Source organism: Ambystoma mexicanum, chromosome 7q (assembly GCF_040938575.1).
Source record: "Ambystoma mexicanum isolate Mex_15411 chromosome 7q, UKY_AmexF1_1, whole genome shotgun sequence".
Lineage (NCBI taxonomy): Eukaryota > Metazoa > Chordata > Amphibia > Caudata > Ambystomatidae > Ambystoma > Ambystoma mexicanum.
Genome location: NC_090941.1, coordinates 583,095,395 through 583,107,976, shown reverse-complemented (window position 1 = coordinate 583,107,976; position 12,582 = coordinate 583,095,395). Strand labels below are relative to the sequence as shown.

General features: G+C 45.4%; 1 protein-coding gene across 1 annotated transcript in view; it reads right to left on the bottom strand.

Annotated features, from left to right (window-relative positions):
- The window catches only part of STOML3 (stomatin like 3), a 355,332-nt gene extending 343,982 nt beyond the window's left edge, over positions 1-11,350 (bottom strand). The window contains exon 1 of the mRNA XM_069639736.1: positions 11,215-11,350. The gene's annotated coding sequence lies outside the window, so the exon portion shown is untranslated. The remainder of the gene's footprint in view (positions 1-11,214) is intronic.
- Between the last annotated feature and the right edge of the window lie 1,232 nt (positions 11,351-12,582).

Here is a 12,582-nt window from a genome sequence, read left to right as displayed (position 1 = left end):
GGGGAGGTGTCGTTGATGACTTGTATGTGGAGAAGAGGCCAATTACCTACTCGGAGTACAGGGTGGCACAACCAGACATTTGCCTAAACTTTCTGTAATAAGCAAGTTTGGTGGCTGGGGTAAGGGACGCCTAGGATGGCTTTCCAGAGAAACCACGAGTTCATTACTACACTGTTACTACTAGCCAAAGGGGGGGTGGGGAGAAGGTTTGGAATTACATGCGGTGACCAGAGCAGAATGTGTCACCAGGGCAGAGGAGTTGAGACTCAAATGGGAGACAGGCATAGGGGAACAGATCTCGGATGGGGAGTGAAATAGAGTTCTCGGGCATGCAAAGAAGTTTAAAGGAATGTTAGATTACAATGGATCCAGTGCAAAATAGTGCAGCAAGCTTATATTACTCCCTTCAGGGTGGTTACGATGGTTGCCAAAGTGGACTCAACATGATGTAGCTGTGAAAGGGAAACAGGGACCTTCTTATATATGTGGTGGGGTTGTTTTAGGGTTAGACTGTTCTGGGAGCTGGTTTGTTCAGAACTATTCATTCAGGTTGGTTGCGGTGAGGGTTCACATCTCGGTTAAACACGGTCTGTTTGGGCTATTGCCCAGAGGGAAGAGCAGACGAGGAAGAGCGGTGACCAAAGTCCTGGTTCTGGGACTATTGCTTGCTGAGCAGATGATTGCCATGGCATGGAGGGCATGTTGGGGACCCTCAATAGGGGATTGGCGCAGGGCGATGCGTAAGTGGGTAAGGGCTGAAATGGACCTGGGTGATCCGGGGCCTCCAGCGGATGGAGATGAATTGCAGTACACAGTATGGCACGAGGCCTGGGACAAGTTGGAAGAACGCACAGATTTGAGATCACTGTAGAAAGGAAGGATGGGTGAATTAGAGTTATAGATTACTGGGCTTGGTGTGAGGTGGGTAGTTCAGAAGGACATGGCTAAAGTTAACTTGTGCGGATAAGATGGCGTAATATTGCTTATGTTATGGCTGGAAATGGTATTATTGACTGGAAGGATACCACAGATAATGCTTGTATATTTGATATATATTTGAATGGGACTCCATGTTAAGTTCGTTAAGAAAAAGGACAAATAAAGTGTTACAAATAAACATAGGCATTTGCAAGGGACCAATATCATATGCCCAGGTAATCGTACAATTCCATCTATAGCCATCTTGTGGCCAGGTTGTGCCATAATGGCAGTGCCTAGAAAAAGGCTATCCTACGCTTACAAAAGCCAAAACTGTTGGTTTTGTCTGCTCCATGCCAGTGCTGATCAAGAGGTTAGACTAGAAGTGGATTAAGCAGGCAGCCAAGGAGACCCTACTGACAGGGCCTCTTGATCACACCCTACCCATACTCTCTCACTTAAAAACAGCCATGGCTGCAAAAGACCTCCCAGTGAGGCCTCAATTATCTTTTTTGCGCTATTCTTTTGTTGTTCAAACATTTTCAATAAATACAAAATATATCTATATATAGACATACAAAAATAGGTTTGGTAATCTATTGGAATATAAATCTAAACATGCTTAACTCAATCATAGACCTAAGCAGGAGTAACACACGAACACAATCAGAACAACCACCGTTCAGATTACAGAGATGAAACCGATTATGCATAATCATTTACATTAATTCATCATTAAGTACATGTCAAGGCAAAAACAAAGAGACATGAACTCAAAGTTAAATGTCAGGAGGTGCCCTATGTGAGTCTAAGTAGGTGCAAACAGTATTCCAGAAATTGGAGGAAACTGATTAAGCTTTTTAGCTTTAAGTATGTCAATGCCTAGGCTCTTTTGACAAAGATTGCCCCTCCCGCCAAGTATGAACAGAAATAGAATGAGCAGATTTCCAGTTAGACGTTATAGTTTTAACTGCAGTGGACACTAACAAATCCAACAATTTCTTGTAGCATGGGTTTACTGAGGCAGAAGTATCTACTGATTTAAGAACGATGCGTGAAAATGAAACACTTCCTTGGATTGGGAGAATATCAACAATCATTTTGCAAACATCTTTCCAGAAATTACAAATGACTGCAAATAACATGTGTTTTAGTGTTCCTGAACTGGAGTTGCAATGCCAACAAGATGCATGGGAAATCAGTTTCCTTGTGTACAGTACACGTCGTCCATAAGTCATCATTTAAAATAAATTAGTCAGAGAGAGAGGGATGCGAGACCAATTGACTTAATATTTGCATTGCAGGTGTTACTCCAGAGAACTCTACCTACGTTTAAACAATCAACCCCGAAAATTGCGTAACATATAATCTCTAAATATACTATAAATTAGTGGCCACATGACCTACTATTTTGAGTAAATGCAAAACACTAAAATAGAAGCTTGACGAAGATTAGATCTTCGGATACATCTAGGAGCACAGTAGTGAGCAAAATATATCTGTCCAACCAGTGATCCAGATAACAATTGGAAGTGGGAGCATTGTACTCCCTATTTTTCAAAGGTGGGAGGAAAAATTATTTTTTAGGTCAGAATGTACACCCAGTTCCCAAAGGGAGCGTTTTACAAGCAAGTAAAAATGTTTTTGCACCTAGTTACACATGCATATTAAAAGATACATGTTTACATCTTCCTATCAGCAGTCATAATAGTCGTCTCTTCCTGGGCTACTATGTTTATTACTGGTACCAACAGATCCATGGAGCTGTGTAGATGAACGCAGGAGCACATGGCTCTAACATGTCGGTTTCCTATTTTTTGTTGGGAGTTTTTTTACTCCCTATTTAAATTTTCGGGGACTATTTGCCTATTTTATGTAGTAAAAGTGGAGGATACACCCTTGTAGGGCTGGGTCCAACTCATGTGGGGAAAGTTTGAAAAGAGACCATCATTGTGCGAAGTAAAAAGCCTCAAGTGAACCCCCGATATCACCTACAGTAACAATGCCTTTTCAGATCCAAGAGTCCCAGAGGAGAGCACTATGGGATAATCTGATATGACGATCTAAAGTTGAATCAAGTACCCATATTCCCTCTAATGTGGTTTTGATAAGAGGATTAATGCATGTACTATCTGGTTTAAACCCTTCTGCCAAATCAGTAAATTTTCTACCAGCAAGAAGCTCTTTTTCAAATAATAACCAATTGGGAGCAGCAATATCTGGAATGGTATTAAACCAGAGGAAGCATTGTTTGATTATGAAAGAACGATGATAAAGGAGAAAATCTGGGAATCGCACTTGTCTATTATTACAAGATAGCTTAAGCTTGTGCAGGGCTATTCTAGCCGTTTTTTTTTTTACACCAAAGAAATGTTGTAATAAGTGAATCCAATGTTCTGCAGAATTTGTTAGGCAGTTTGAAGTGAAGTAGACCTAAGACATAAAAGATGCGGGGGGGGGGGCTTTGTTCAATTTAATAGTTTGTAACCTTCCCCGACATGTTAAAAAGAGAGGAGATCATGTATGTTGTGACTTAGATTTTCAATGTTATAATTTAATAGTTTCTTGTAATATATTAGTAATTAAATAGCAAGAATTTGATTTAATAAGTATTCAGAAACATTAGAATACTCTTGGATAATATCCAAGATATCAGGAATAGAAGAGGAGGGATTCATTTGTAATGCCTTTTAACAACTCTCATCTGACCATTTATAAATGGAACAGTGATGGGAACAAGGAACCGGAAGTACCTTCTGTCTGTGGCACTTTTATTCGTTCACTTTTATAGATTGAATAAGCTATTTAGGTATTGTTGGGCGAGTAGAGACTATGGTGGTACATACAAAGCTGCAATCTGTGTAAAACAATCACTTTGTCATGCATTTAGTTTCACGCTTTATCAATGGGAGTTTTTTGTAGCTTTATATTACACCATATGCGGGAACTTGTACTCTTCCATTCCGGATGAGGAAAATAAAACTACAACTCCCACCGTCTGCCCCACATACAACTCTGCGAAACATCCCCAATTGTCACTAAAAAAATGTCACAGTAGCCGAAGTGACTGCCATCCTAAAGGGCTTGAAACCCTCGAGATGTAAAGAAGACATCTGCCCAGCCGCCATGATTAAGGAATGCTCAGAGACCCTGGCCCCCCTCATCGCCTCCTTCACCAATGCCTCTTTCACCACTAGTCTGGTCCGGATCTGCCTCAAAGAAGCCTGGATACTTCCACTGCTTAAAAAACCAGCCTTTGACCCGGTGACCCCCAACAACTAACGACCCATCACTACACCCATCCTGCTCAATCGCCTCCGTGATAACCTGGGTATCACCGATCAGGCCCTGGCCTGGCTGACCTCGTTCCTCTCTGGTCAACCCTCCTAGGTCCAACTTGGGTCCTTCCTTTCCTCTATCTCATTCTCTACCTGTGGTGTTCCCCAGGGGTCTAACCTCTCTCCCTGGCTGATCAACCTATACCTGGCACCTCTCGCCCACTGCATTGCCACCCTCTGCTCCAACTTTCAGTGCTATGCGGATGACTCTCCCGTCTGCCACCTCTTCTCCTTCTCACATCTCTGGCTGTCTGTCTGCTATCCAGGAGTGGTGCGCTGCCAATGATCTCTGCCTTAATGGCAGTAAGAGTAAGATTCTCCTTACCTGCACACCTGCACCCTCCTTTTCGGTCACTCTCTGGCTGACCTCTCTTGGCCCTCTTCCTGCTCCCACCTGTGAGGCTAAGAACCTCAGGGTCATCTTCAGCTCCACACTCGTTTTCTCCTCACATCTCTGACCTCTCTAAGAAGTCATACTAGTACCAACTGCACCTCCTCAGAGGTATCCTTCCTATCCTCTCCTTCCACCAGAAGCTCACAGTCTCTAGAGCTCTGGTTCTCACTAGGCTGGACTACTGCAACCACCTCTTTCTAAATCTGCCTGCTTCTACTCTCCGCCCTCTGCAACTCATCCAGAACAGGACTGCAAGACTTGTCCTTGGCCTCAAGCCCAGGGACCGTCTCTCTCCGGCACTGAAATCTCTCCATTGGCTCCCAGTGGTTGCAAGGATAAAGTTCAAGTCCCTCGCCATTGTCCACAAGGTCCTCTGGGGCCTGGGTACTCAATACCTCCAACTCTCTCTTCATAAATACCTTCCTACTCTAGCTCTGCTCCTCCACCTCCAACTCCCCAGGGTCAGTTTCTTCTCCAAGCAACGAGTTGGTGGTAGATCTCTTTCTTCAGCTGGGGCCTCCCTCTGGAACAGCCTCCCTCCCTCTCTGAAACTTAGAAGAACCATCTCCGGTTCCGGAAGTACCTCAAGACCTTCCTCTTTGCTTCTACCTTCCCTCTTCCTCTCCCCTGCTGATTTCCTGTCTGATACTGTACTGGTCAACTGGATACCCTCTGATTTCGGGCCCAGGTCCCTGCCCTCCCAGTTGCACACCCGCACTGCCCCCATGCAACCCTTGCACTTGTGTCTGTATCTATAACCCTACAGTCCCTCCTACCTGCACTTTTGGACACAGGCTGTCTGCACTTACCCTTGCACCTGCCACTTGCTGGCCACACTTGTTATTGTTGTGATCCCATGTACAGCACTGCCCCCTCCCCTTTCTCCTGTCACTTTTCCCCTCCCCCTCCCCTGCACTTGCGCAATCTCAATGTCGCTTGGCCTAGTAAGATTGTTGTCTCTGTCCTCCCTCTGTTCCTTCCTTGCCTCGTCATGCCTTGATACACTTGTGTATAGGTGTGTTACAAATGCCATATCATACAGACCTCTTCCTTTTGAAAATGTTTGACAGGGCAGTCTATATGCAAATCCAGCACTACCTCGAAACCAACCACATTCTGGGAAGGCACTAATCTGGATTCCGGCCAGGCCATGGAACGGAATCAGCATTGCTTGATTTGAAGAATCAGCTAGATGACATTAAGGATGAGGGAAAACCAGCCCATCTCCACCTAGAGCTCTCTTCTGCCTTTGATCTGGTTGACCATAAGATCCTCTCATCACATCTCTTCGGCAGCCAATTCAAACACTGCACAATATTCCAAAAAAGCCTTACTCCAGTGTTGTTCCATATATAACAATAGTCACCGATCAAATTCACCATTTAAAGAAGGGTTTTTTGTTGACAAATGTGTGGGTAGCCTTGTCCAAAATTCTTTAGATGGAGGGCGATTTCCCTGAAACCTCTCCACCCCATCCTCTCGCCCATTTCGGTTTTTTTGGAACGTAAGACTTTTTGTTGTTGAACATAGCTTTGATAAACTGCCGAGCATTGTGAAATAAAGAGAACTGTTAAGTTGCAGAAACCAGAGGCAGGAGAAATGTACGGAGAACCAGGGAAATATTCTAGTATCCAGCATTAGAGTGCAGGGCAATCCATCTAATTTTATTTTGTTCTAATTGGTAGGGCCAGTTAAGTGGATAGGTTTGGACGCAGGACTATTTTTCTATGGACGGGCACCTTAGGTTTAGTTTGATAGGAAGGGAGCACCCCTTTAGCAATGGGGTTAGTGAGGCGTTTTACTTTTAAGCTTTTTAATAAAGTTACTTGAAAAGGTATTGCCTCCGGTCCGAGTCCTCCTTCTGGTTTGCCACAGGGAACAATCTGCATTTTACAACAAGATGTCGGTCCCCCACCCTTCTCCATCACATGCTACTGGGAGTGGTGACCGGGTTCAGGGAGGCATTGTTAGAGCAGGTTGAAGCAGAGATGAGGAGGGACTGGGTGACTCATTGTTCAGCACTTGCAGGGGAAAAGAGGCTTCATCCTCGCTTCTGCTCAGCCAAGACAAGGTGGATGAGTGCACTCCATGGAAGTGGTGGCGGCAAAGGGGGGCAAGGTGGAAGAGAAAGGGGAGAGCAGGTGGAAGAGAAAGGGGAGGGCAGGTGGAAGAGAAAGGGGAGGGTAGGTGGAAGAGAAAGGGGAGAGCAGGTGGAAGAGAACGGGGAGGGCAGGTGGAAGAGAAAGGGGAGGGTAGGTGGAAGAGAAAGGGGGGGCAGGTGGAAGAGAAAGGGGAGAGCAGGTGGAAGAGAAAGGGGAGAGCAGGTGGAAGAGAAAGGGGAGGGCAGGTGGAAGAGAAACGGGAGGGCAGGTGGAAGAGAAAGGGGAGGGCAGGTGGAAGAGAAAGGGGAGGGCAGGGGGAAGAGAAAGGGGAGAGCAGGTGGAAGAGAAAGGGGAGGGTAGGTGGAAGAAAAAGGGGAGGGCAGGTGGAAGAAAAGGGGAGGGCAGGTGGAGGAGAAAGGGGAGAGCAGGTGGGACGGGAAGATCAGTAGATAGATGTTTCCACACTAGTTTTCATGCTTCTCGGTAACTCCCTTTTGCTCTGAGTCCATACCATTTTTTCCTAGTTTAACTAATTAACATATGCTGAAAAGTATATACTGTTTACTCTTAAGGAATTATTAAGATTCACCAGTCAGACTACTGTGCAGAAGTATTTGCGTGTACACTTCATATTTTTAAATTGTGGCAAAGACCGTTTTCCCTATGGGGAGGAATAGAGTGTATGGACGGTGAGCTGATGGAAGGGGCGCGATGTTGGCGGCTTCATGGAAGATTAAGAATGCAGCGCATGGAAGGCACGGTGGTGGGGTAAACGGTAGAGGGAGCGAATGGAAGAGGAGAGAGGCATTTTTGAGAAGGGAAAGGGGAGAGCGTGTGATTTTGGAATAGGTGAGCGGATGGAAAAAGAGTAGATTCCTCACTTGAAATAATTCAGTGATGTTGGGCAGACTTATGTCAGCAAATTCTTCTGAAGTGGCCAAGATGTTTCCAGTCCGACCACTGCATACACAACGCTAACATTAAAAATAAAAAAATAAACTTGAAATATGTGTCCCTAAAGTTCATCACTGTCTCGCTTGCGACACCCATTGACTCCTCCCACCTTGAGTTCCACCTCCACGACTCGCCCACTCTGGGCCCGCTGGCAATCTTGCCCATCGGGCCCCTTTGACTTAAACTTGCCACTGGGTTTGACAGAATGTTACGGTAAAGGGGCTGGGGCAGACTCCGTTGTCAATGGATTGTGGGACTAGTAGCCCGTTGCAGAGGTCACTGGGGTGCCTGCTCCAATTTAAAAACTTGGATCACATCAACCTCTTATTGTAACTTAACAAGGCGGACTACTCAGTGATGCTTCTAATTTGTTGACATGAAAACATGTACAAAACCTATTGCACGTTGTATTCACTTCTTGCATAACAACAAGAAGCATGCTTGCATTAACCAGTGACTTTAGTGGCAGTATACAGAGATGTCAGGTTATCTCCTGTGGTCTATGAGATAATCAACCAGCCTGGCTTAAGGCTCACATCATATTAAATTAGAGTACTTGGGCTCCTGCATCTATAGTGTGGCCTTACAATTGGCAATTAAATTAATCCATGTATGAGTATTTCTTAAAATCGAGCTTTGGGATCCAACTGGTGGCAATCCGCATTTTCAGGCCTACTATTATTATTTATTTTATGTGATACAGTTTAGTTAATAAACTTCACACATATCGGATTAGAATTATACATGAAATATAAAATAGTACTAAGATCAGATAATATAACAGTTAATAAAATAGTCAAATAGCGAATAGCAAAAGACAATCACTTTCACTTTTAGCAAAATGACAATTAAGAGTTAAACAACCAAACCTAACATATCTAAAATCCAAAACATGCCACCTTAGCTACAGAGAAACAGAAAGAAACATAGATTAGAACATTACGCAGACCATCATAGAGTTCTCTGGTCTCAACAGCCTGCAGCATTCCCAGGCTTAGGCAGAGTCTAAGGATTAATGTAGACACAGTGTTCAGATCTTAATGACCAATATTTTCTCAATTCTAAGCCAGGTGTTGTAAAAAGCAGTCAAGACTCGCATGCTCTCCGAATGAATGCAATGATGCCAAAATGTTAGATCAGAAATAGTTGCAAGGTCATGGATATACATCCCAATATGGCAATGGATTACATCTATCAAGCTTCCACATTGTGTCAATACATGTCGAGCTTACTCTAGTGTATTGACTTCTTTACACAGCTGACAAATACATTGCTCCATTGGCATCTGCCCTCTTCTGCCGGTGAGCACTAATGTCTGGAGCTGGACCAACATTAATAGTAATATGAAACATCGCAGTCTTTTGGAGGGGCAAAGATTGAGGTAGCCTTGCGGTTTCATAAATGAATATAGCCTAAATTGCACAAATGTATAGCTTTTCAGGGTATTGAGGTGGGCAAAGTTTTCCAGCCAATCCCACATTTCAATACGCTTGTCAAGGGCATTCTGGACCTGCTTAGAGTACCCTCCTTCCCTCCAAGACCAACCTATATCCGCAAGGTATTTAGTCATGTTGGCAGCAGGTGACAGGGAGTCTCGCTTCTTGCATAATTCCTGATTGTTGTCAGCAATGGATTGTTTGTACCACTACGCATTTTCAGGAATAGCCCAGCCCTTTTTTTCAAGACAATGGCTTTCAATGAGGGTATTCCCAATTCCAAACGTATGATGGCCATTGAAATTCCCGGTGCGAGACCAAGTACCCGCTGCCAAAATGTCCCCTCTATGACCTGCAGCCAGCTGAGATCTAAATCAAATAACGCCTCTAGACCATAGGTCATCATGGGGATGAACACCTGCCGATAGAGTTGGCCTGTACCCCATACTGTAAAGCCTCCTTGTTTTAGTGAGAAGCTAGCAATTAAAGCTGTTACCTGCGCTGCACGCGCAGTCCGGAATAATTTACATTTTCAGGCCTACAGGTGATGTAGGTTTTACCGACTCCTTAAGGATGAGGACATGCATGAGTGGTACTTTAAACAAAGCGCCAAGCCGGGCTAACATCAGTCTCCTTAAAAACGTTAACTTTTATTGTATTCAGTGCAGAAAATGGGCCACCGTCGGAACACGACGTAGCTGTGGCTCCAGCAAAACATGTCTAGCCTCGCTGTCCCCAGACCCATGGGGTTTGCCCCCGACACTCAGACGACCTGCGCTTCAACCAGCAGACAGCTATCAGAAGACTGTACAGCACTGCCGAGTCTTCTGAACGTAGTCTGCTAGATGATGCGCTTCTGATCGCAGCCAGATCTGTCCTGCCGAGTTATCACATGCAGGAGCAACCGTTTCAACAGTCAGTTTCAGTAGACTAGGCATAGGCAACGGAATACAGAAACTGCCAAAGTGTCACATAATTGTTGCAGGTGTCCAGCCTGGTATGCATGTTCTGCAATCTAGAGATATTATTTTCTTAGGGTCAATAGCGTGACCAGTTAAAACTGCAGAGCCCAACTTCCATCATTCGCTCAAAAGGGTGTCTTAGTGAATCACAATAAGACACGTTTCAAACTTAAAATTCTGCCCATACTTATGCTTCCGTAAATAATGCTCCTTACTTTTATGCAAATCGCCAGGATTGGGTTCTATGACGAGATATTACGTGACCTGGAATGGAACCAGGCCCTCAGCCACGCCCCTCTCCCCCGCCCGCCACAGCCCCGCCCTCCAAGCATGTGAGGGCTCCTCCACTAACTACATTTTTCTCATTTCCATTACTGATGGTGCATTTGTAATAAATGCCAAGACACGTGACATGCCCTCCTTGGCGACAGGACAGGTTGAGAGATGTGTACTGTAGCTGCTGGCTTCACGCCGGGCATTCCCGCACTGCGACTTCTAAACACTCATCAAGATTCCAGATATAAAAACACATATAAGGTCCCTCGAGAGAAAAGAAACAAACCAGACCGGGATGTCATTCATAAATTGTACACATCCATAAATATCACACACTTTGACAGTGTCTTATTATTGCAGATAAAACCGCCAGACTGAGGAATGGCTGTTACATTTCCCCCCAGGATTTGCCCCTACCCTAACCTTCTTGGAGTGAGCAGAGAATGGTGGCAAGAGGGGCGATACTGTACATCTAACGGGCAAGCCTAGCCTCGTATTACCATTAAAAGGCAGCAGGTCTGAAATGCTAGCCGCTACAGCAGAAGCTACACTTTCTATAGTTTATTAACAATCCACACTTGTGTGTACCACAGGTGGGTGGCAGCGGTATGACGCTGAAGGGTGGCCTTCGTATATCGTGTAACCACGAAAGAAGGACAGAACCACCCAACACGGCTCGCCTACTGTGCCCTGGAGCGGTGTGCAGGGTGTGCAAGCAGCGTATCCGCTGCAGCGGTGTATTCCGGCCACATCCGCACCGTGAACTCGTTAGCACATCCCGGCCCCTTCCAAGTTGGGCAGCAGCGGGCGCGGGCACACAATCTCTCTACCTACCGGGCGTCGGGCGGCTCAGATTCTTGCTTCCTGTCTTGAAGTGAGCGGCTGTAGTGGCGAGTGGTAGCCGCCCTGCGGTAGGGCTGAGTCTGAAGGCGTGGCCACGCCCTCTCGCACTTGTCGCTGCACAAGTCCAGCGGGCGCTGGGTTAAGGCAGTTCATTTCTATAGAAACGATATAGCTAGGGATCGCACACTGGAATTCCTAAGCAGGGTCTTGTGCTCAGCAAAGCGAAACGGGAAGGTGCAAATCACGTGAAACCAAAGAAAGGAAAACGTTGCGAAGAATAGTCTCCCGTGCAATGAATGCCGTTTGACAGTGGAGGATTGGATGTAAACAGAGTTGGCGTCCGCCATGGCTCGATTTTTCGCTCCCTCCAATCCTTCCTTGAAAACCACTTTTTTTCAATCATAAATTGTAAACACAAATCCCCAACTTTTATATTCACAGGCTCCAAGACCGGCACCAGCTTGTGAAACCTTATATATCGGGGCCTGAGATCTCAAAATATATGTCCACAGGCATAATGTTACACTCAACTGGTCTCTGCGAGGCGTTGGGGCACGGTTGCAGCCCTCCCAGGAGTGAGGTCATTCGGGTCTGACTTCGCCCTCTGCGCTTATGTGGTGACTGGTGGTAATAGGCAGTGCTTAAAGTGGGCTGGGGCCGGGCCCCGGCAGTCTCCAAAAAGTGGGACTGAGCCGGGACCCTGCCAGGGCCCCCGTCCTACCGCAACATTGGCAGGATGCATTATCCAGTCGCAGCCGCAGATGTGCCTGCAATGAAGTCAGGCAAGCTGACAGAAGTAGCAGCCAGCCACAGCGACGCTGTGACAGGCTGCCACTTCTGTCAGTCATAGTAACTGCATCTGGTGACCCCTCGCGCGAGAGGTCACCAGAGGCAGTTACTTTTCCCCAGGTCGCCGAGGCGTCTTTAACCCTCGACGAACCTGGGGATTCCTCGACATATTTCGAGGTTTATAAAAGATGGCTTTGAAAGTACACATTTCAAGCCATCTTTTATAAAGCTTTGCCGACGGACAATTTTGCCCTAGTCAAAGCTTTATAAAAGATGGCTTGAATTGTGTACTTTCAAAGCCATCTTTTATAAACCTGAAATGTTTAAAAAAGATGGCCTGAAAACTAGGCAAACCGTAAGGTATGCACACAGATATATAAATGTTATATATTTGTGTGCGTACCTTACTATGGTTTGTGTACTTTGCAAGCCATCTTTTATAAACGTAGAAATATGTTACATATTTCTATGTTTAGAAAAGATGGCTTGCATAGTACACAAACCATAGTAAGGTACGCACACAAATATATAACATTTATATATATTTGTGTGTATACCCTATGATTTGCG